Here is a 20,242-nt window from a genome sequence, read left to right on the forward strand (position 1 = left end):
ACAAATCTGAATCTTGCAAAGAGTTGCACCATTCATGGCTCTGACGCTAAGATTAAATTACAACCATGCCCCAGGAAAGCAGACCTCTGCCAGGATCCTCCTCCGACTGAGTGTTCTTCATGTCTGAGCTTAACATTCTCAACACTCCTCTCGAGGTCTATTTTCAGTTGTTATATGAAGGATTAATGAAAATAACTCCTTCTAATGTGATTAATGTTTCAGAAATATGTCCCATTGTAGAATTCACTGTAGAAGACCCTGACTTCATAGAGAAAGGTCTTCAAAAAATAAGGTAAAGGAAATAAAATCATAGATGTCTGAGTATAAACATTGAAATTTTTTCTTTTGATATTCAATAACGAATCTTGGCCAATGAGTGTTTTTATTTCAAAAAGAAAGCACATGCACAGCAGCCTTCCTACAATGGTAGGAAACGACATAGCTATTTAAATATTGAATTAATGTGGGGTGCCTAGGTGGCGCAGTTAGTTGAGCACTGACTCTTGGTTTTGGCTCAGGTCATGATCTCAGGGTCATGGGATCCAGCCCCAGGTTGAGCCCCACATGAAGCCCCTGGGGTCAGGCTCTGCGCTCATCGGGGAGTCTGCCTGAGGATTCTGTCTCCCTCTGCCTGCCCCCCTACCGGGCTCTCGAGCATGCTCTCTCTCACTCTTAAATAAATAAATACATCGTTAAAAAAACAAATATTGAATTAATGCAAATTACGGTGTAAATGTTGGTATTGTTCACTTAGTGCAGAGATGGACTGCACATTTTACCCTTACTCAAGTCTCAGTAATATTTTCTGTTGAGCCATGATGACAAATCTGTCCTCTTTTTGGGGACCCAGTTTCCAAATCATTGTAAAAGAAGGGGGATAATACCACTGACCTCACGTCATTATTATGAAAATAGAGCAAAATCAAGTAAACAATAGTTTTACAACTATTAAGAGTATGGAGTTATTAATGAGTAATAGTACAAGAAAAGGAACACAATAAATTCCAGTCTTCTAATATGATCACATAAATACATGCATACATGCATAAATGGCTATGTATTTGTTCTTGTTAACTTGAAGCACAGCTTTATAGATCTATACCTAACAAAGGTATATGGGAATTTTACAATTAAAACTAGAGATTTTTCTATCAACATATCAAGCACTTTCTTTATTTTCTAAAACCATGATAGCAAATTTTATATTTACTAAACCAGAACATAACTAGTGGTTATTCTCGTGAACACAGTCAGGGTTCTATAAAAACAACAGGTGCAAGAACTCATAGACAGTCATTAATGGCAAAGGCTCTGAGGATTTGGACCCAGAGCTATAAAATACCACAGAAGCAGGTGTTCTAGGTATTCTTACGGCTCATGTGAGCACTTAGAAATATTTGATGTGGTGCATGGCAACCTGCTTAACGACGAGGCTGAACAAGACAGCTAGCAAGAGGATTAGTGACGTGCAGGAAGCTGGGGATTGGAGAACAGAAAAGGTACCGTCAGAGCCCCAGCTGCGGCCAAATCTGGCAGAGTGGCTTTCTGTGTTCCCAGGACCATTTGTTTGCTCTGGTGTCTCACTCAGATTCCCTATGTTCTCCACCAGCTGGACTGCACACTGTCTTTATACTAGGGAGCCCTTCGCTAGCTTCTCTCATGATTGGCTCCTTCTCATTGTTTAGGGCTCAGCTTGTGCTACTTCCTCAAGGAAACTAACACCTCCCAGTCCCCCTATTTCTCGGTAGCCTTTATTACCATCTGCAACCATGTTATTCAATCATTTGTTTACTGTTCACGGTGCATTGCTGCCCACCAGAAGGTGAGCTTTATAAGAGGAAGAACTCCATCCCCAACAGTTTCTGCGTCCTGGGAAACATCCATCAAACAACTGATGAATGGGGGCACCCGGATGGCTCAGTCCGTTAAGTGTCAGACTCTTGATCTCCGCTCAGGTCTTGAACTCAGGGTCTTGAGTTCAAGCCCCCTGTTGGGCTCCACAGTGGGTGTGGAGCCTACTTAAAAAAAACAAAACAAACATAAACCCTGATGAATGAATGAATACATTAATCTCCAAGTTTCCCGACGGCTCGACCATTTTCTCCTTGGTCATCTCTTCCCCTAAAAAACAGAAGTGTTGTTCTTGATTCACTGCAGTCCCCCCTTCCCCATTTTTGAGGTAACAGTATGTTAATGATGGCTGAGTCTCATTTGCATGTTAGCCAGTGAATATGACCACCCTTTCGCCTAACAAAATGATGTCACCTAGTTAAAATTCTTCTGTGCTCTGGTTCTTAGAGTGTATAGGGGTGTCCGTTTCTAACTATATAGACAATTGTAGTGCCTCCAACTATAAAACACTTAGAAATGCTGAATTGAGGACGAGATGAAATGTTACCCAGCAGGAGTTCCAGAAGGAAAAAAAAAAATATATATATATATATATATATATATATGGAAGAGGCAAGATTGAAAAGGTATAATGACTAAGTATTTATATACTTATACTAAGTATTTTCCAAGATTTATGAAACACGTAGGTCATCTGATTCAGAAGTTCACAAAGTCCTGACCAAGATAAGTAAAAGTAAATCCACTCCTAACACACTGTAGTGAAACAGAATACCAAAGACAAAGATCTTAGCAGCAAAAGTCAGAAAAATGTACCCGAAATGTACAATGAGTAGATTGATATGAGAATTCTCAATAGCAATGCTGTAAGTCAGAAGATTGAGCACTCATATCTTCAAGGTGCTGAGAGAATATAGTCATCAAGCTAAAATTCTATGCCAGACTAAATTTCACTTAAAGTAATAATAATAATTGGGGGTGCACCTGTAACAAACTCAGGAAGTACAAAATTGAATTAAAATGGAAGGAGTGATATGCAAGAAGGCATAATAAGCAATTACTAAATAATTAGAGAATTCTAATAGGCCTTGATTGTATAAAGCTACATCATAATGATTGGCTTGCGATTTTAAAAAAGAGGATGGAATTGAAACAGGATGGAGGAGATTTGGCTGAGAGTGTTCTAAAGTCTTTCAGTTAGTTGGGAGGTGAGACATTTGTTAACCTTGAGAAGTTGAAAGGCACCTATGCACGATCAAATGTTAACTACCACCATTACCAATAGAAATATATATTTTTCAAGATAATAGTTTTCAAATCAATAGGTGCTGTCAAAAAGCTTGGAGTCTAGTACGGCTGACAAAGTATTTCATAGCACCAGAGCGGGCGTTCTACCTGCTGTATGAAGGGTCCTCCCCTCCTCCAAACAGACTTAGAAGTTTATTCCTCTCTCTTCTTGGGGGCCATGGACAAACCTCATGGAAGGTTTGTCTGCTTCGCCCTCTCCCTCTGCTCCTCCTCCCTGCTCATGCTTGCACATTGTAATGGCCGGTTTCTCAGTGCCTTCCTCACCATTATATCCCAGGGCCTGGCAGACAGCTGGTGTTCTCATGCTTGTAGAACGAATGGATGCAACTTACTCAAGGTCACACGGCTACTGAGTGGCAGATACGAATGAGAACTCAGATCTTTGCTCACCCAGGCTTGTTCCTTTTGAAAAAAAAAAAAAAAAAATGTTGTATCTGAAAAAAATCACTGTGTCCCATGAAAGCAGTAGCTGTCTGATTAAAGTGATAAGAAATCCAAGATCAAAATGCCAATGAAAACAGAAACATTCACATCAGTAACTGTTGCCAATCTTCTGTTTAAAGAAAATCCATACTTCGCAGTTTATGCTAGTTAGAGAACAAGAATCCTAGAACTCTCCCTGATTTTTCCAGGGAATTTGACCATATCTATCCCCAGGCAGCCTCTCTAGGAGCTTGCTCCCAGGGATAGAGAGAATCCCTACCCACCGGCTGAGAATTAAGATGCCTTGTTAAAATGCAGTGTGCCTTGAGACCCCACTGGTGATCAGCTAAAGAGGTGGAAGGTGGAAGGGCTGAGAGCTAGCTGAGAATTTGCTTTTGCAAGGTTCTGCACTGAATAAGCAGGTGAAGGAAAGGACTTGAAGGGAAGGCAGACGGGGAGGGCAAGAAGCTAAAGATGAAGGAAGATACCAAATACCTATTTCATAATTTTGCTCAGGCCAACTCCATTCAGATTTTCAGCCCCAACAACCCACATTTTAAAATGGGAAGTTCCACATTTGCTCTCCCTGATCTCACAACAAAATTGAAGAGTGGGAAGGAAGTGGAAGATCTTTTGAGATTCTTCGGTGGGCACCTGCCTTTAGAAAGAATCTCAAAGCTATGTCTCCATGCAGCATTTTCTCCAGCCCTTATCAGTCAAGAGCCAAGAGGGGCAGGTTATTGCAAAGGCAGCTTTCCATCAAGAGGAGGATGGTGACAGATGGCAGTAAGGGGAAGTATGGACTGAGGGTGGGCAGCCCTGCACAGGAGGGAAAAGGAGGCACTGAGGATGAGAGTTCGAGTTTGGGTTCCTCTCTAAACTTAACAGAGGTCGGAGTCTTGCTATGTCCGGGTCTATGCCTTTGGCAAAAAGATTAATGTTCTTAAATCAGCTTCTTCCCTCCCCGTAGATAATCCTTTCTCTCCTTAACCTGTCTCCCACGTGAAGAAACACCAGAAAGCAAACACACTTGCCAAAAGGACTAAAAGAGGTGTGTGTGCATGTGTGTTTAATGTGTTATCAAGAATGGACAGAGGAATTTGGGCGGCAGGAATACTGAAGTGACTAAGGTTAATTTTCTATCCATCCTTCAACTTTGAGGTACCAGATGAATCGCTCTTTTCTTATTAATTAATGGCTTCGATACTTTTCACAGGATTGTGGAGCTTTACCAGAGGGGGATTTCATCACTATCCTTAAGTGGAATAAAGTAGAAACCTGCAGGCTCCCAAGGAGATCTGTTTTTCCACAATTAGCATTTCAGTCGAAGCCTTAACTCTGCAAAAGGAAAGCATAATGTGGAACAAGGGCTTTTCTGCCCCTGGTTCTCTGGGGCTCTGAAGGAGCCGATTGTGATCTAGCACTGGAAACAAAACCGAGCTTTCTCTCTTGAGCCTTGCTGTTTGTGTTTGTTCAGAATGCATGGGCTAATACTTTGATCTGTGATCACCTACTTATTTCCAGGGACCTCCCTTGTACACATTTGTTGAGGGGAAAAAAATCTCCATTTTCTCACAAGCGGATTTGAGGTGAGAAGAACCCAGTTTGAGGTAAAGGTTTCATCAGGTAAACGTTTCAAGGCATTAGGGTGTGCATGCATTGCCACCGCCATTTGTCCAAGCAAACAGCTGTTATAAAGAGGGCCCCTTGCAAAATGTTACCTGTGGAACTGCTTCCATGCTTTCCTTCACAACAGATGCCTGGCATTAGTGAATCAACCATTGGGTTAATGAGAACTCAGGCTTGCAGCCTGTTCTCAGCTCATAGAATAAACACTGTTTTCCTTTGACCTAATTGCAAGATGCTCTTAAACATCATCATTTTGTGAAAGAAACTGACTACAAATTGCCTCATGAACCACATCGTCGACTACAAATTGCTTCATGAACCACATCGTCAGGACTCAAAATGTGCCTGCAATTTGGAGAAAGTGTTTGCAATTTGCCGACGAAATACCATCCACAGAATACCGTTCACAGGCCGTGGGCATATTCTCTCTGCAGATGCTGTGTTCTTCCTCATATTTTTCCTCATCTTCTACATAGCCCCTATCTGGGAAAGGTCAGATCAGAATCAGAATGTCCTTTCCCCTTATCAAGAGATTTTATGTGGTAGGTTCCATAAAGCTGCTGGCTTCAGTGATATTTTAGATTTCTCCTCCCAAACCCCAGCCAGTTTCTATCGTCATGATTGAATTAAGAAGCCAGCAAACAAATGCAAAATTACTACACCACCACCACTATCAACAACAACAAAACTCAGAAACAAAGTGACTTTCTTTAAGTCAGTGAGGCTTGATTAAACACCTGGGGGTACATACTGGGTCAACTGTTCTGGACCACATTGGGTTGTTATTGTAGACTTTTGCTTGAGTATTAACCTAAGGGACTATAATACCTGGAGCCTTACCAGACCTGATCTGCACAGGTGCCCCTATGCCTTATGGGAAAATACCTGGACACGGAGGGAGAAAACATTTAAAGGGGCCTGTGGGATGCTGCTGGGACCCCCAACATTTAGAGTGTTAAGGACTCTGATCTGAAACTCCCTTCCAGAGAGATCCTCCCATGTATGACTACAGGCCCTTAACCAAAGGACTGCAAGTCTCTTATTTAAACAGCAAATGAAGGCTGAGATAACAGTTGTGTATGTAATACACGGATTTATTATACAAACTGGAGTTTCAATACCATTCTGGAGAGCTTTTACATAGTAAAAACTCCGTCTTTGAAGGTGTTCTGCAACTGGGCCACCGCTAGAGGGCGGAGCAGACCACTTTCGCACATTTCCTCCCGCAGAAGGTTGAAAGTTCTGACCCATGGGGCTGAAGACTGGGCAGACCTCTGCCCCTGAGAAGTCTCTTAACTTCACCCAGTGTGTGCATCACCTCTGAAGGTTAGGCGTAGAAGGAAGAACAGGCAAGCACGACATGAAAATTGCATTGAAATTTAGTATTTCATTGAAGAAGAGAATCTTGCCTTTGATCATTTTAGTATTTCATTGAAGAAGAGAATCTTGCCTTTGATCATTTCAGTCCTTTCCATATGTCCAAGCCTGGGGAAATCAATCCAAGCTGTTATTTTCTTCTACAGGTTTACAGTTTAGGCAGCAAGGCCAACATAGGTGAATTCATCAAGACACTCATTTTCCAAATGCAATACAGCTGTGAGGAGGAGCAGCTAAGTCAGGTTTGGGTGTGGCTCTTGAGCAGGCAGCATTTCCCCACAGACTTAAGGAGCAAAAGTGCTAGGGGCTCAAAGACCAAATCAGTAGTCACTGAGTCAAGGAGAAAGACAAGGCAAAAGGAAAGGGTTTTTTGAGAAAATGCTTTCAGTATTTATAGAAAAAATGACAGGGAAAAAAAAATACCCAAATACAAAATAAGAGAGAAAAGTCAGTAGCTAGTACAGAGAAACAGTTGTTGTTGTTGTATCTTTTTTTAACTATAAACTTTTCTAGATTTCAGAAGGTTTGGAACAAAAGCAATTTAGGAAGAAAACAACATGACCACAGTGCTGTGAAATAAAGCCATTTGAATACCATTCCTGTTGTGTGTGTAGGGGTACATGTGGGAACTCTGCAGGCCAGTCTAGGAGTCATGGTAGAACCTGTCTCCATTTCTCCAAAGTGTCTGCCTAATCCACCAAATGTGCCTGGAGTACATTGTATGTTAGCCAAGTGCTAATGGAATGGGCTAGTCCTGGCCACACCAAGGTCACTAGGGGAGCTTCCCAAACAAAATGTCCAGCCCCATCCCCCCTCCCAGTTGGGATTTAATTTTAGGAAATCTCTAGATTAGGGGCACCTGGGAGGCTCAGTTGGTTAAACATCTGCCTTCGGCTCAGGTCGTGATCTCAGGGTCCTGGGATCAAGTTCCACATCGGGCTCCTTGCTCAGCGGGGAGGCTGCTCCTCCCTCTCCTTCTGTCCCTCCCCCTGCTCGTGCTCTCTCTCTCTCAAATAAATAATTAAGACCTTAAAAATTTAAAATAAAAAACAAAGAAAATCTCAAGATTATTCTAATGTGAAGTCAGGGTGGAAGCCTACTGAGTTATACAATGGTGATTTACAGAGGGAAAATACAAAATTCCAGTTAGGATATGGGCATCTTCACCTTCTTTTCTTGAGCAGCAGAAATGAACTAAATCTTCTATGTTAACTTTTTGTACTTTCAATGCCTGGAATGGTTTGAAGGGAAAATATGTTATTCCCCCAAAAAATAATATTAAAACGAAAATGAATACACAGAGGATGGTGAATGTTTGCAAACTATTTCTTTTTACTGTTCTCATGAGTCTTTTTTTTTTTTTTTTAATTTCTAAAGAGTCCCCTCCTCTGAAAGGACATCTGGAAGTTGCTCCCTTTGATCTTCCTTCTGTCCTCCCTTCAGGTTGCTCCGGATACCACTCTGCCCTTCCCTGGGGCTCCCAGCCTCATCTCGGAACAGCGGAGCGAGATGCCCCAGCCTCTGAAGTTCCTTGTTGGCTTCATTCTGGATGTTGGTTGGCACCCCCTCCTCTGCTTCCTCATGAAGTATGGGTGGTGATGGTTAGCAATTTTGAATTATCTTACAGTTTCTATAAGGGTGACATTGCTACCATTTACCTCTTCTCTTTATTATGCCAGCACATCACTTAATTTTGTCAGGTTACATCGTCTTTCAAATAGTTTTTCACTAGAATGGTGAACTTTACATGTCAACTTGTCTGGGCCATGGGACGTCCAGATAAATGGACTAAACATTATTTCTGTGTAGCTATAAGGATGTTTCTAGGAGAGATAAGCATCTGAATTGGTGAACTGAGTGAAGGAGATTGGGAAGCAATGTGGGCATCGTCCAACCTGCTGGGAACATAAATAACACTGAAAAGCAGAGGGAGGTTGAATTTTCTCTCTCTGCCTGACTGCATGAGCTGAGATGTAGGTCTTCTCCTGCCCTTGGACTGGGACTTCCACCATTGGCACTCCAGGTTCTCAGGTCTTCAGACTCGGCCTAGAATTATACTACCAGCTTTCCTGGGGTTCTAGCTCACAGACTGTAGATTATGGGACTTCTCAGCTTCTATAATTGTGTAAGCCAACTTCTTTATAATAAAGTTCCAGATAGTTGTTAGATAAATAAATGGATGGATGGATGGATGGATGGATGGATGGATGGATGGGTGGATGGATGGATGGATGGTTGGATGGGTGGGTGGATGGTTGGATGGATGGATGGATGGATGGTTGGATAGGTGGATGGTTGGATGGGTGGATGGATGGTTGGATGGGTGGGTGGATGGTTGGATGGATGGATGGATGGTTGGATGGATGGATGGATGGATGGATGGATGGGTGGTTGGATGGATGGGTGGATGGATGGTTGGATGGATGGATGGATGGATGGATGGATGGATGGATGGATGGATGGATGGTTGGATGGATGGTTGGATGGGTGGGTGGGTGGGTGGATGGATGGATGGATGGTTGGATGGATGGTTGGATGGATGGTTGGATGGGTGGGTGGGTGGATGGATGGATGGATGGTTGCATCTCTCACACCTTGCCATCCTTCCTCCAGCATGCTGAATTGTAGGCTCACATCAAAGGATCCCAGAGTAGTTACTCCAAAGTGACATAATTGTATGCATCAGGATGGCCTACATTTCTTGGGCACTTTGACTCAAACTAGGGTCCAAGACAGCTGCTATCTCTTAAAGTCGATCCTCTTCTGGCAAGAAAGCTGCATCAAGGAAGAGCTCTATTACTAGAAATTGCCAGGGCTGAGGGCTCATGTTTGGCAGCCTCCAGCAGCAGGAAGGCAGAGAAGACGCTGCTCTGACATCCTTGTGCCACTAGAGGGCAGGGCAGAGAAGCAGCAGGAGCTCGGAGGCGGGTAGCTCAGCACTTCAGCAGCTGGGGCGAGGTGGGTAGCTCTTAATAAAACAAGCACAGAATAAAGTATCCAGCGAGGAAATTTCCTTTAGAAATTTACTAGGAGAAGAGTAGAAACGAAAGGTAAAAGGTGAGATTTGCTTCAAACAACTTTGAGTAATGAGGCTTTCTTGCAGTAAGCAGGACAGCAGGCTCCGTTAGAGATACGGAGAGAAGGGAATTTGGAGGTTCTTTGAAAAAGTGGTTTACCTGAGTAGAAACATGGCACGTGTCCGTTTCACGGATCGAAAACTAGCTGCCCCGGGGGCGACGGTGGCTTTCCCAGATGCCCTGAAACACTTCCCATAATCGCACACGTGCGCGGATTTCCTGCGGCAAACTCAAGAGGGAACCGTGGAGACCCGGGTTTGTTTCCCCGGAGAACCTGCCCAGGAACCCAACCACAGGTGGGCTACACAGACAGGGGCGTCAGCAGAGACAGAGCCGCGTTCAACCCTCCGCGTTTCATCTCTGATGGAAAGAAAGTACTTTCAGGGAAGGCTTCCTGCGATCACATATTTTATATTCCTAGTTTGAAATGCCAGAGCTTCTTCCGGCCTTTATTGAATCTACTCCCCACCCCACCCCCACACCTCCAGCATGGCGCTTTCATAAGAGAGAATCACAAGCAAGAAAAAAATGGGTCCTGACTCCCAAAGAGTTTCGCCAGTGTCCTGGAGAAGCTGGGAAGTGTTTCGGTCAGGGTGGCCTGCCCCAGTTCCAGGAGGGGTTACTTACTAATGTATGGGAAAGGTGTAGGGGCCCCACGAGAGACAGCCCAGAAAGTAACACAGACAAAGCATTAGCAGCCGGGCGCAGGGAGGAGTGGAGATGAGGGTGCTGATGGAGAGAGTCATGGAGAGGCCACCTTGGGAGGAATGGTGACATAGGTTGCAGTCAGCTTCAGGTGCTGGGACTAGAGCCATGCCGAGGGCTTGGGCTTCTCTGTGACACTGGAGACATCCTAACTGGGTACACAGTGTTCTGCCAAACAAGAGGAAACGCTTCTTGTAAAAAAGAAGATTCAGATACCAACGAAGAAGATTTAGTCATGACTGAAGTGCACAGGTTAAGTAACTGCTTCGTGGTGGTCCAGGAAATGATCTTGGTCACTAAATCAGGATGTCAAGTCTGGGAGGACTTACTGCTAAAGACCCACATAGCTTTCCTAGAAGGGAAAATGAAGGCTAATGTGGAAAATGGAGGTTTCCTGCGCACCTACATCTTTAAAAAACTACAATTTCTGAAGGATTACTATGTGATCACAGCACTAATTACATTATATATATAATCTCATCGATGGTCACAACAATCCCGTAATCTAGGTGCTGTTTGTTCCATTTTGGCTCAGAGAAGTCAATTTACTTTCCCAAGGACACATAACTGGTAAAATCTATAGCTTGAAATCAAATAGAGGAAGGTTTACTTCCAAAACCAAGAACTTCTTTTTTTTTTTTTTTTGGCCACAAAAGTCATCTAAAAACTTATCTGAAAATGCTATTTCCCTCTGAGGTTTTCAGGCTAGGCCAAAATACCGTTGTGTAAGGGTCCTAAAGTTTTTATTCTCTTTTATTGTAAAGTCATGATTCATACAGTTAGACCTTCTCAGTGGCGAATTGTTTCTTATATACTATTAAGTGAAAAAAAAAAGGTGCAGAACAACATAATGGCTTTTGTGCAAAAATGTGTATGAATGCAAATAGATACCTATTTTAGGATATATGCTTTTTTGAGGTATCATTGACATATAGCATTATATTAGTTCCAGGCATACAAAATAATGATTTGATATTTACATATATTGTGAAATGGTCACCATTATAAGTCTAGTTACCGTCCATCACCACACAGTTATAAAAAAAATTATTTCTTGTGATGAGGACTTTTAAGATCTACTTTCTTAGCAATTTTCAAATACGCGGTACAGTATTGTTAATCAGAGTCGCCATGCTCTACTAGGATATCTGCTTTTTTATCATGAAATGTTGGAGATAAAAAGAGGGTGAAGTATAGGAGAATCTTTTCACCTTTCATTTTGTACAGTTCTGTACAGATTATAAGAGAGTTGAGTGCATGGAGATGTCGTGGTACATATTTTGGTTTGTTTTTATGCCTCCTTGGACTGAAAAATTGAATTGATGTTCATTGTTTTCACAGCTATCTTTTAGAAGTCACTCCTGAAAGGTTTTTCTACAAATTGCTTTTTTAGTAGCTATCTTAAGAAAAGGTAAAGAGAGTGAAAAAGATTTCATGATGAAGTTTCCCTCTCTCAGGATTCTGATAAAGAGTGTCATTTAAATTAATAATTCTGCATATCATCCTCCACGTGAAAACTCACTGAGTGGCTCCAGACTACCCCAAACAAAGATTTTGTATTTGAACCAAAGCCATATGTATTTGGAGCCCAAATCATCTTGCTTTGAAAAGTCAGAAGAATGACTGATTATAGTACTGAGAGATGGTAAGATCCTGACACACTTTGTGGATTTGGTAACTTTCTACCCTTTGTACATGCAAAAGGAAGAGAGACTTCTTGATCCTATGTTCTTAAAAAATGGCTTTGCTGCTTTCTAAAAGTGTTTCACCTAAATACTCAACTTCAACTGAATTTGCGTTGGAATTTAGAAAATTTGAAGATAGAGTACTTCACATAAGAAAAGTAGTATGTTCTCTTGATTAAAAAAAAAGTACAGGGGCGCCTGGGTGGCTCAGTCGTTGGGCGTCTGCCTTCAGCTCAGGTCATGATCCCAGAGTCCTGGGATCGAGCCCCACATTGGGCTCACTGCTCCGCAGGAAGCCTGCTGCTTCTCCCTCTCCAACTCCCCCTGCTTGTGTTCCCTCTCTCGCTGTCTCTCTGTCAAATAAATAAATAAAATCTTTAAAAAAAAAAAAAGAAAGTACAGAACTCTCACTATTCAGTAAGGAGAAATTTTACTAAACCACCCCAGAAAATAAGTTTCACTTGTTAATAGTCGTACTGCATATGCTGAATACTTTTTAAAAAATTTATCTATATGTTTGAGAGAGAGAGAGAGAGTTGGGGGAAGGGCAGAGGGAGAGAATCTCAAGCCCACTCTCTGCTGAGTGTGGAGCCAACTGGGAGGGCTTGATCTGAGGACCCTGGGATCAGGACGTGAGCCAAAAGCAAGATGGCTTAAAGGACTGAAGCCACCCAGGCTGAATACTTTCTAATAGCTATTCTGAATATGAAGTTTGAAGCCTTCTCAGCCAGAGGATATAATTTATAAGACTCCCCTTGAGGCAGAAGTGGAGCTCAGATGTTGGCTGTTAAGCAAACAAAGAACAAACACGGATTCCACCAATGTGTACACTTCCTAAGGAAGCAAAGTTTGGCCAGAGTCCTGCAGGATGAGGAGCAGTTAACAAGGCGAAGGAGGGAGAGAGTGGGAAGTGATGCAGACAGAGCGTCATGTCTGAAGTTTCCAGTCAGGAGGGAATATAGCAGTTACACCAGAAATTGGAAGAAGACCATGGAGCGCAGATTGCCAGAGGGACAGGTGACTCCTAAAGACTATTAGAGCATGGCATTGTAGACCATGCAGAATATTTTGGCCTCTGTCCAGAAGCTGATGGGAAATTATTAGAAGGTTGTCAATGTGTGTGGGAAGGTTCTAAATGAATTGTCAAAAAGGTCAGTTGCCTGATCTCGTTCCTTTGCAAGTAATCCTCTTTCCATCATGGCTGTTGGGTCATACATTCTTATTATGACATGTGTGGTATGGATTAGTGTCCTTCACGAACTGTGGAAAATTCTCCACTGTCAGCCCCTTAAATGTTTCCTCTTTCCCTTTCTAACTTTCTCTTCATCGAGAACTCTAATTGGACCTGTTAGATCTACCTACTCTGTCCTACTTGTTTCTTAACCTCTCCATCAGGTTTTTCCATCTCTTTTTCTGTCTGTGCTGCATTTTGCAAAATTTCTTTAGAACATTCTTTGTTCTTTGTTCTCTGCAAAAATTCTTTGGAACATTGAAACATTCCTTCCAGTTCACCTCCCTCCCTCCCTCCCTCCCTCCCTCCCTCCCTTCCTTCCTTCCTTCCTTCCTTCCTTTTCAATTCTAGATGTCCTACTTACTTTTTAAAAATTTACTTGTTCATCCTTTTGGGGTCCCGGGGTGGCTCAGTCGTTAAGCGTCTGCCTTCAGCTCAGGTCATGGTCCCAGGGTCCTGGGATTGAGTCCCACATCGGGCTCCCTGCTCAGCGGGAAGCCTGCTTCTCCCTCTCCCACTCGCCCTGCTTGTGTTCCCTCTCTCGCTGTGTCTCTCTCTGTCAAATAAAATCTTAAAAAAAATTTATTTGTTCATCCTTTTAATTATCCTTTTCACTGCTCATATTATCTAACTTTTCCTCAAATTTTTATTAGAACTTTTTATTTTGTGATAATTGTAGATTCTCATGTAGTTATGAGGAGTAATACAGGGAAATCCCACGTATTGTTTACCCGGTTTCCTCCAATGGTAACATCTTGCAAAACTGTAGTGGAGTGTCACAACAGGAACTTAATTAAAAAAAAAAAAACACAAACATATTATATTGCCTTTTAATATTCTGTGTCTGATAAGGCCAACAACAGAAAAGTCTTTGTAAGTTTTTTTTTTACAATTTTTTTTTTGAAGATTGTATTTATTTATTTTAGAGAGATTGGGAGAGAGAGAGTACACATGAATGGTGGGGAGGGGCAGAGGCAGAGAATTTCAAGCAGACTCCCCACTGAGCGTGGAGCCCATCACCAGGCTTGATCTCAAGATCCTGAGATCATGACCTGAGCTGAAACCAAGAGTCAGAGGCTTAACTGACCGAGCCACCCAGGTGCCCCCTGGTCTTTTTTTTTTTTTTTTTTACAATTTTCTTATTTCTGTTGGTTCTTGTTCATGGTGGCTTGCTTCCTTGTGTAGTATATGATTTGTGATGATGAACTGTTTTTACCTGGTTCTGTAAGTAGGATTGATGTTAGCCCTTGGATTGAAGTTGGATTCCATCAGATAGGCTTTGTCTTGGATTCTGGCCAGCTCCTTGGGGTACTACCAACCCAAGTCTCCTTTACACTAAATTCCTGGCTGGAGGTATTTTGGAATGACCCAGACAGTATGAATTTCAGCTGCAAACCCCCATGAAGGCTGTGTGGTGGCTGTTTAGAAATGTGGTCTGCTGGAGATGGTGGGAGTTGGGCTCCCATGTAGTTCACGCCACAAGGGATTGCATAGGGCAGTGAGATTAGAAGAGCCCCTTACTGGGTTTAATGCTCTGCTGTTACTGTCTTAAAATTCTTAATAATTTTGAATGAGGTGCCCTGCATTTTCATTTTGCACTGAGCCCCATAAATTATGAAGCTGGTCATGGAAGGGGTTTGGCTCTTTACAGAACCCAGCTTTATAGGCTGATATCTCCTATTTTATGGGGCTTTTTTTTTTTCTTGTACTCCGTAACTGGCAATTTCCTTAAACCTCAAAACTCATACTTACTGGTTTGGGAAGAGCAGCTTCTGTGTTCTTCTCACTCCATGTTCCTATTATAGCTTTTGTCCTGAATACACTTTACTTTTTTCCCAGGTCATCAATGCTTTTGAGAAGATTATTTAAAATATATATTTTTTTCATTTCAGTGGGAGATTGAAATCAGGTACATAGTGTCAAATGCTGCTGGAGCTGAAGCCTGGGCAGTGCCCCAGTGCTTGACCCCATTTCCCCTTGGAAAAGTCCTCCGGGGTGCACTCCTCCACTCATAGAATTGCCAGCCTCCTTCCAGATCATGCTCCATCCCTTCCTCTTTCAAACTCCAGCTCTGGGCAATCCCAATTTGATCTGTAGGGCCAGCACCAACTATTTCCTCTCCTATATATTGGTTAAGGCACAGAGCCCATCCCCTGATTCCTTTGGGGTTTAGCTCTTTTGATTCTCAGTAAGCCTTTCTTCTCTCAAAAGTCTCTGGTTTTGCAAATCCAAAGCTCTTTAAAAAAATCTGTGTTGTGAAAATTTTAAATATGTTTAGAACTTGAAAAGAGATAAACACTGTTTTGTTTTTTCTTTCCCTTTGCTTTCCTGCTGTAACAATCCTGATCCTTCCTTGGGGAAAGGCCACCTCTGAGTCAGTGGGGGTGCTGAGTGTGGAGCGCAAGGGAACAACAAAGCAAACCTTGCTCTAGGACTCCCGATCCACACATGGCTTGAGTTCTGGGGGTCTCTGAGACCAGTTCCCCAGCTGGACTTCCTAGTTATAGGAGCAAATAAATTCAGATTTGGGCTGTAAGAAGTTTGAGTTGAATTTCTTACCTTACAAATGAAAGACTCTCAACTAATCCAGTGGTTAACCAGATGTTGGACAGCTCTGAACCCCTTTCTCGAGAAGTTAAGAGTGGGGTCCCAGCGAGCTCCAGTGTCTATTTATGTGGTGGAAAATAGCAACAAGCAAAGCCAATTTGGGATACTTAAAATGTGATTTTAGATTTAGCTTGCATTTCAAAAGAGAGGAAATGTCCAAAGTTCAAGCACTAGCAATACAAGTCAGTGGTACTTCCTGGAACAAATATGGTCCACCAGTTGGTGGCAGCCTAGCTCTACATCAGGTACTTCAGGCTATTTGTGGGCTGCACCTAGTGATGGCTGAGATCTCTGGGAACCAGTAAGAGTTCTTTAAGATGGGATGGGCTGTACTTCTCTTTCCTGCTTTCAACTTGGATAAGCTGTGTTTATCCATTTTATTAGAAGCACTATCTTAAGTAAAAGTTAAAGGAAAAAGCATCAGCAAAGCATTGCTTTTTTTGTGTGTGCGTCTTAAAATCCATGTAAATGCTCTGAGAATATTTTCTCAATGCTCAGAACCCTGTTGTTCCACCAGAACTCATCCTCTCTTCCTTTTTCTTTAGCAGACTTGGGACAAAAATTCATTTAAAAAATCTCTTCTTTCCTGACTTTCTGGATAGCCAACACAAGTCCTTCCATTTTTTTCAAGATTTGCTTTCCTTTCATTTCTATTATCTGCTCCAGAGTGAGATCTGCTTCCAGATTTTGAAGGATCCTTCTTATCCTTTGGGTGTTCTGGTGGTTGCTTTGCACCCCTCAAAATAAGCTCCTCCTTGGAAACAAAGGTTCCGTGGCTCCACCTTCCTTGTTTCCCTCAGAGGCACATTTCCTTTTAGTGTTGAATACAGACTCAGCGTGAGAAACAAGCATCCTAAAAGATGCCATAATAGAGAAACATTTGCCATCGTAACCTGCCACCAAGAGGAGTATCTCAGACGCTGGCTAATGGCTGCCTCAGGCCAGGCACCTTGAGGTCATGCTTGGTCCTTAAAGGACTGCCAGGGTGACAGGAGAAAGCCACCGTGGCTCCTGTACCACCCTCTGTGGGTCCTGCTTCAAGGCCACACACAGGGAGGGTGAAAGCACTTTTACAATCAGAAACATTATTTTTGAGGCTAAAAAAATCGGTACAATAGTCCTCCCTTAACCAAGACCCCCAGGTGCCTAAAACTGCAAAAGTACTGAACCCTATAGAGACTGTTTTCTCCTATACATACGTACATATGATAAAGCTTAATTTATAAATTAGCCACAGCAAGATATTAATAATAATTTATAATAAAACAGGACAAATATAACAATATACTCTAATAAAAGTCAGGTGAATGTGATCTCTCTCTCTCTCTTTCTCAAAATATCCTATTGTCCTGTACTTACCCTTCTTCTTTTTTTTTTTTTAAGATTTTATTTTTAAGTAATCTCTACCCCCAATGTGGGGCTCGAACTTAAAACCCTGAGATCGAGAGTCACACGCTCCCCTGACTGAGCCAGCCAGGCGCCTGCCCCTCACCCTTCTTTTCATGATGATATAAGAGGATAACATGCCTACATGATGAGATTAAGTGAAGGGAATGCCGTGGGCACTATGGCGTAGCGTTAGGATACTCTTGACCTCCAGACAATACGTCCGAAGGAGGGTCACCTACTCCTGGACCACGGTTGACTGTGGGTGACTGAAACCGCAGAAGGCAAAACCATGGTAAAGGGGGACTACTGTATACATTTCTTACGATTACTGATAAATTATATGTATTTCTGCCATCTTCTTTGGTGATCTCTTTGCTATGTTTTTCATGTTTCTTTTTTTTTCTCCTGATGTGTTTCAGATTATTTTTTCACTCTATTTGTACATTACACACTCTACTTTTATTCTTTTAGTGGTTACCTTTAAAATTGTATATAATTTAACAAAGCTCCGAGTAAAATAAAATGCAGATTCTGCTTCCAAAAATATAGGACTCTTAAAATTGTATACCTCTAATCACTCCCTCTTAGTTGGCCTACTATTGTTGTCCAGTATTTTGGCTCTATCTTCTTAATTGGAAAATTGTTATTTTAAAATGGGATACTAAAAATATGTAACATCTCTTTAAGTGTGTATTTCATGGATAGTTATTCTATGTTCTATATCTAATAATTCCAATATCTGAAATCTTACTGGGGTCTAGAACTGTTTTTTTGTTTGTTTGTTTTGTTTTTGTGGTTCTGGTGAGTCTCACTCATGGTATAATGTTTCCTAAAGCATCTGGTAATTGTTTATTATAAGCTCAGATTTGAATAACCCGTGGGAGCTTGATGAGGTTATTTCTCTCTGGAGAGGACGTGTATATGTACCAGGACTGACACTAACCTGGGGTCACTTCATTTCTAGGTTTGGGGTGTCCCTGACGGGAGCAGGTAGTGTGGATTGGAATCCCAGATCCTCGAAAGGGCAGGCCTCTGATTACAGATCCTTAGAGAAGAAATTGTTATTGTCATTTTTTTCCCCGTCAGCAGTTTTTTTTGTTTGTCTGTTTGTTTTTGGTGGTGCCTTTTGCTGTGAGGCAGATTTTTTTCCCAGCCTGCCATTTCATTCCACTGAGGATCTTTAGGTGTCTTGGCTGTATGGGGGGCAGGGAGAGTCTCACGTTTAGCCTTGCTTCTATGGTTTCTGCTTTTTATGTTTAGTTATTTATTTTTTTAAGATTTATTTATTTATTTTAGAGGTGGGGGAGGGGCAGAGGGAGAGAGAATCTCAAGCAGACTTCGCACTGAGCGGGGAGCCCGACATGGTGCTTGATCCCACAACCCTGAGATCATGACCTGAGCTGAAACCAAGAGTCAGATGCTTCACCGACTGCACCACCCAGGTGCCCCTCTGGTTTTTTATTTTTAAATTTTTGTCCTTTGGGCTTGCCTTCAGATCTTAGAAGTTCAGCAAGGCATGGAAAGGTGTACTTGCTGGAATTTATCCTTCACGTGGATGGTTTGAATGGGATAGCATTTCAGAACATCGCCCTCTCCTCTCTTCTAGTTTCTCCAGCCTGCTCTACACTCCCCTGTCCCCTGGGAGGGCTTTGGGCCTGGAAGCCAACCCTGAGAGGCTGCATCAGTTCACTGAGAACAATCTGGACCACAGCGACCTTGAAATAACCACAGAGCCAAAGCCAAGATGATAAGGAACACTGAAAAACAAAAAGAAGAAGAAAAAAAAAAAAAAAGAGCAAGAAATCTCTAACCTAAAGGGCCAGTGCTCCTCTGAGAAAGGTAAGAATGAAACTGTTACGGAAGCTGGACTGGATCTCCAGGGAAGAACCAAGCAGCACCCGGAGATCTTGGAGGATAGGAGGTTTATTTAACGCCGGCGGGCTCAGAGGAAAGTGGTCTCCAAAGTTCTGAGCCCCGAGCACAAACAAAGGGGGTAATTTATACACTTCTACTTCCGCATACTGGGCACTTTTGGCGCATGCACGAAGTGGGGCAGGAAGAAGAACCCGGAAGAGCCCCGGGGCAGGGCCTGGGACTCTTGCTAGCTCGGTTGGCCATCTTAGGACACAGATTTCCCTTATCAAAATGACACTTCAGGGGCGCCTGGGTGGCTCAGTTGGTTAGGGGGCTGCCTTTGGCTTGGGTCATGATCCTGGGGTCCTGGGATCAAGCCCCACATCGGGCTCCCTGCTCGGTGGAGAGCCTGCTTCTCCCTCTCCCTCTGCCTGCCTCACTGCCTACTTGTGCTCTCTATCTCTCTGTCAAATAAATAAAATCTTTAAAAAAAAAAATGACTCTTCAAAACATTTCAAAGATAATCTCATAGATCATATCACAGCATCACCTTACAGCACATAATCAAGAACATCGCATTAGCCACATTATGGGTTTTGTTTTTCCCCCCCACTGTATCAGGTAGAAGCAAAGATCAGAATCAGATGAAACACTCACTCACCTGGGTTAGTTGAAGTAACAGCAGAAATTGCTAGAAGGCTTCAGCATAGCCACAGGACTCCAGTACTGGAGTCTGGAGTAAGCCTACCCTGCAAAATCCACATCAACACATCAGCCCCAACCTTCTAAAACCTTCGTTTCTCCATCCTCAAGGAGCATATGAATCATCACTGCCTCCAATCGATGACAGGATGGCCAACACATACCTGACATTTTCTGCTAAAACAAATTGTTGCCAATGAGTTGTTATGGCTTTCATAACAGTTTGCTTCCTAAAAACCTTAACCATTGTTCCTATTCCAATTTTCAGGTTTACAAAGTAGAGAGACGATCATAAAATGGCAGTCACATTTTACTGTGATCATACAGTATTGACATTTTTCTAAGAGATGGCAGTTCTGGGGTCAAATGGCATTACTTCAGGTCCAAACAAGTAGGCCCTCTGG

This window comes from Zalophus californianus, chromosome 7 (genome assembly GCF_009762305.2).
Source record: "Zalophus californianus isolate mZalCal1 chromosome 7, mZalCal1.pri.v2, whole genome shotgun sequence".
Taxonomy (NCBI): domain Eukaryota; kingdom Metazoa; phylum Chordata; class Mammalia; order Carnivora; family Otariidae; genus Zalophus; species Zalophus californianus.